Source organism: Gossypium hirsutum, chromosome A04 (assembly GCF_007990345.1).
Source record: "Gossypium hirsutum isolate 1008001.06 chromosome A04, Gossypium_hirsutum_v2.1, whole genome shotgun sequence".
NCBI lineage: Eukaryota > Viridiplantae > Streptophyta > Magnoliopsida > Malvales > Malvaceae > Gossypium > Gossypium hirsutum.
This window is the reverse complement of record NC_053427.1, coordinates 13,846,805-13,852,390: the sequence shown is the minus strand read 5'-3', so window position 1 is coordinate 13,852,390 and position 5,586 is coordinate 13,846,805. Positions and strand designations below refer to the sequence as shown.

Below are 5,586 nucleotides of genomic sequence, written 5' to 3'. Positions count from 1 at the left end.
AATAGCAAAGATCTTGCTTGGCTAAACATGAATCTCGTCTGTCGAAATCAGATGGCCTAGAAATCTAACCTCTCTAAATCATAATTCACATTTATTAAATTTTGCATACAATTTCTTCTCATGCAAAGTCTACAATACAATTATCCACTATTAAGCATGCTCGGATTCTATCTTAGTATAGATCAATATATTATCAATAAACACAACAACGAATCTATCCAGGCAAGACTGAAAACCCAATTCATCAAATCCATAAAAGCAGCAGGAGCATTAGTTAGTCTTAACAGCATTACCAGAAATTCATAGTGGCTATACCAAGTTCAAAAGATAGTTTTCGGCACGTCAATATCTTTAACTCGCAACTAATAATAATAATCAGATTTGAGGTCTATTTTTGAAAACATTGTTGCACCTTTCAACTGGTCAAACAAATCATCGATACGGGGCAAAGGATATTTATTTTATATTGCAAATTTATTCAATTACTAGTAATCGATACACTGTCTCATTGACCCGTCTTTCTTTTTCACAAACAACACAACAGCACCCAAGGTTATGCACTTGGCTGAATAAAACCTCTATATGATAAATCTTATAACTGTGCTTTAAGTTCTTTCAACTCAACTGGTGCTATTCGATACGCTGCAATTGGTATCGGAGTAGTCCTAAGCATTAAATTAGTCACAAACTCAATTTCTCACTCAGGCAATAATCTCGAAAATTCTTAAAGAAATACATCAGTAAACTCGTTAACAATTGGTACTTGATAAAAATTCGATCTTGATTGTCAAGTATCAAGTGTATAAGCTAGAAATGCTTCTCAGCTTGTTCGAATCAATTTTTGTGCAAATATAGCTTAAATAACTTTAGTAGCATTATCTGATCTGCCAAACTCAACTATAATCATTTCACCAGTCTGACATCTCAAATCAATTCTTTTCAATCTACAGTTCACCAAAATATCGTTTAATTTTAACCAATCCATTCCCAAAATGATATTGAATTCATGAAATTGTAATAACATCAAATCAGTAGGAAAGTCCCAGTCCTATATTCTTAGTGGACACTTTTGACATATTAAGTTAATTATCACACTTTGACTTAGTGGATGAGTAACTCAAACATCAAACACGGTTCACTCAACAGATAAATTCTTACTTGTTACTAATGTAGTGCAAATATAAGAGTGAGTTGGCCCAGGGTCAATCAGTGCATACACAATAACATCAAAAAGATAGAATGTACCAGCAATAGCATCAGGTGTGGTAGCTTCCTCCCTGCCTCGAATGGCATATGCTTGAGCAAGTGCTCTAGCTTTAGATCTAAAAGTTGTGTCTTTGGTCCCACTACAATGAGCTCAAGTATTATTACTATGACCATGACATCTACTTTTTCGAGGCATAGAAAACTACTTTACACTCCTCTCATTAATGTCTCTCACTTTTCTCAGGAAATTTCACATGAAATGATCCATCAATCATCATCTAAAACATGCACCTAACTTGGTCCTACATTCACCAGCATGTAGTTTTCTACAATGTTCGCATACAGTTCTCGAAGCATTACGGGCTCTGCCAACACTATCCACAAGTATTGCTTGATATCATGAATCATGTTGCCTCAGTTTATTTCTACTGAAAAACATAGATGGTAAAGTAAATTGGCTTTAAGCTTCTTTTGATTTATTTGACAGTGGAGCAGAAAATGGTTCAGAGGAACTTTGTTTACCGAAATTTCTTGTTGTTGCTAATTTCTTCCATCTTTTGTACACGATCGAATAACATTAAAAATTCTTGCAATCCCATCTTGCCAACTAACATTTTAATCTCATCATTTAACCATCTTCAAAATGGATGTACATTTCTTCCTTAATTGACATAATTTTCCAGGTATATTTACTAAACTATACAAATTCTCGCTCATACTCGACTACAGATTTATTTCCCTATTTCAATTAAAAAAATTCTTTCTTTTTAGGTCCAAGTATTGTTTGGTGACATATTTTTTTTCTGAACTAAGATCTTATGTAACACCCTTATCCTATTTCTATTGTCGGAATAGGATACAAGATGTTACTAGTCAAGTTGGAACAGTTAATAATAATTTATGTTGAATAATCAGTTCAATCTCATAATACGAGTAATATTCAGTATGAAAGAAGTTACTAAGTTTGGGTTTTAAATTGAGCTTTCGAAGCTCTACAAATAAGTCATGAGTATTCAAGGCCCAATTTGGAACAAATCAGAACATTCATGGGAAAATTGAAAATTTTTAAGTTAGGGATCACACAGTCGTGTGTCCAGTCCCTGTGAGAGAATCCAACCTGTGTGGCTCCAACATGGCCCTGTAGTTATCCCACATGCCCATGTGCAACTTCACACGCTCGTGTGCATAAACCTTGTAACTAACTGATTTGGATCACACAGGCGTGTCACAAACCATCTGCCAGCCCGTGTAACAATCGAAATATCTTCACATGGTCGTGCCGCAGGTCGTGTGTTTGCCCATGTGAAAACTCCTAGGAACACGCCTGTGGGGTTGCTCGTGTACTTCACATGGTTGTTGGACAGCCCGTGTCCCAGGCCGTGTGAGCCCAAAATGACCCATTACTATGCTCAATTTCACTACTTATTGTTTAAGTACCTATACACTTTCAAATAAACATTTTGAAAGGTCAGAACCAACTTCCAACACACACAAACATGACCATAAATTGATTCTATATATCATTCCAACACACACAAACATGACCATAAATTCATTCTATATATCATACATTTTTTCATTGTTGACACCTTAATACATTTCATCTCATTTAACTACCAACATACAAATTCAAGCTCATTATCCAGGTCTACCATAATAACCATTATATTACAAGCTTTGAACTACCACATAATGTAGCATTTTAGATTTTTAACCAATAAGTCAAATTCTAGTAACATGTGGATTCTCACAAGTCATTCAAAAACATATCATAGCATGGCATTTTACTCAAACTAAGTAATTGACACAAATTATACGTATGGGTCCTAATGATAGATCACCAGACAGGCCAATTCGAGAGCATGTTGTTCCAATTTTAAATAACCTAAATCCAAGGATAGTAAGATCGCATATACAAGCTCAGCATTTTTAGTTGAAATTGGTAATGGTTCAGATGCTGCAAGCTGTGACAGTTTAGTGGGTCACCAACTTAAGATCCTAGACTACATTTACGGCTTTTTCTAAAGGTCTGTGACTTGTTTAGACAACAAGGTGTTCCTGAAGATGCCTTGCGGCTCAAATTGTTCCCATACTCCTTGAGAGATGGTGCAATAATGTGGCTTAATGCGTTACCATCGGGAACAGTGGCATCATGGAATGACCTGTGCTAGAGGTTTTTGCTACGGTATAATCCGCCAAACATGAATGTTAAGCTTAGAAATAACATCACATCTTTTCGACAATAAGAGGAAGAAATACTTTACGAAGCCTAGGAAAGATTTAAGGAATTACTTAGAAAATTTCCTATGCATGGTTTCAAACACTGGACTCAGATAGAGATGTTTTATAATGGGTTGAATGCACATACAAGGATGGTAATTAGTGCTTCCGCTAATGGTATTCTGTTGGATAAATTCTATAATGAAGCATATGAGATTTTCAAATAGATAGCCAACAATGTTTATTAATATCCCACCATGCGAGTTGAGACTAGCAGGAGAGCTGATGGCACCATTGAGCTTAATGCAATCACTTCATTGACAAATTAGGTATTATCTTTAGCTAATATGATTAAAATAATGAAAAGGCCAAATGTAGCCCAGGAGATGAAATCAACTGAACTATCTTGTGTTTATTGTGGTGAAGACTATGTATTTGATGAATGACCATCAAACCCAGCACTTGTTTACTACATGGGTAATTTTAACCAAAATAACAATACCTATTGTAACACCTACAATCTAGGGTGGAAGCAACATAAAATATTTGGTCAGAGTAATTTATAAATCTTGAAAAGAGTTATATTTCATGCCTTTAAACTTAGTTAATTTCCTGTACTTAAGTGATTTTAGTTGCATTTTAGGATAATGCATTAGTATTTTTTAGAGCATTGCATTAAAGAGCTTGGATTGTACTTAATTGTTATTACATGTTGCTTTTAATTGCTTGTTGGAAGGACTTGTTTGGTAGTTGATTGATAGGTGCAGAGTGTAGGAGAAGGAGTTGAGGGTTGAGGGTTTGACATGACAAATTTTGGGTAGTTTGGCAACACAAATGCTATGGCAATACTTGGAAGATGCTTATTCAGCACTTAATGCATGTCGTTCTCAGTCTCAGTTGTACTTGTACTAGAAAAATCCACCTAAAAAAGAGAGAAAGGATTATGGGCTGATGAACCTACCCTAGAAGGTCAAACCTATAAAAGCAAAAGGGGGACCCTAGAAAGAGGAGTTTTTTTGAATAGAAGAAAGAAAAAAGGAGAAAGTTTTGACATAAAAAGAGGAAAGGACTAAGAAGGAAGGCAGGTGAAGAAGGAGAAAATAACTGTATCATCTTTGGCAGTTATAAGAAATTGTGTTGTCGGTGTTGAGAGCTGAATAGGCAAAAGCCAACCTCTTAGAACTTTTTCTTTGATTCTTATTGTATTTCCTTTAGAGCTTAATTGTAAAAGATGATGTTGATTACTGCATTAAACTTGAACTCGATTTGCCCAGATATGAGCTAAATCTCTTAGGCTTGGGGTTACTTGGTTAAACCTTTTAATTTATATTAATATTCACAATTTAAGTTGGAATTGTTCTACTATTTTATTCAATGGCATTTCATGCTTATTACTTGGTTAAACCTTTTAATTCATGCTGGCAAAGCTTAGTTATTTGGAGTTATTTGGATAGACATTGGATAATATGAGTTAATGAAAAATTATTTATTCGCAGCAACCTCTAGACATAAAGCCTTGCCCATTTGAAAGAGGGTAGAAAATATCAATGGTAGTCAAACTTAAGACTATAGACATATAGTACCTTAAGGAAGGTAGCCCAAGGTTTGCTCTCAAGAGAGCAAACTACTGTAGCAACCTATCGAGAAGTAGAATGTTCAAGAATTTGTTGTGGCATTAATAGTTAAACAAGGTAGATGCATCAATAATCCCAGTCATCCTAGTCAACATTACAATTACTTAATCTTCTTTTCATAGTTACTTGGTCATGGCATTCTTGTACATTTACTTGTTTCGTACTACACATTTTATACATCATCATTCTCTCATTTTGCCACTACATTCTCACTGTTATTTTGCTTCCACATTAATTCAGCCTAACTCTAACAACTCAACCAACTTATATCATTCTACTCCCTGTGGAGATGATATCCCTCATCACTTTATTACTTGTTCGACGTAGATACTTGCACAATTCACACATCATATTCACATGCAACAGTAATCAAGGTACAAGGAATTCAAACAATATTGTTAGACAGAATGTTGATAGGGTATCACTTGGTTATAATCAACCCATGCCATGAAAAAAATTCCAATAAGGTCAGGAATCAACTTCATCATCATCATCTATTGAACCTTTGCTAAAAGAATATATGGTG

The 5,586-nt window shown here is 34.9% G+C and overlaps 1 non-coding gene across 1 annotated transcript; it reads right to left on the bottom strand.

Moving 5' to 3' along the window:
- Positions 1-3,416: 3,416 nt before the first annotated feature.
- LOC121228479 (small nucleolar RNA R71) lies at positions 3,417-3,523 on the bottom strand. The gene has a single exon (XR_005926055.1). It is a non-coding gene; the product is annotated as a small nucleolar RNA R71 (small nucleolar RNA).
- Between the last annotated feature and the right edge of the window lie 2,063 nt (positions 3,524-5,586).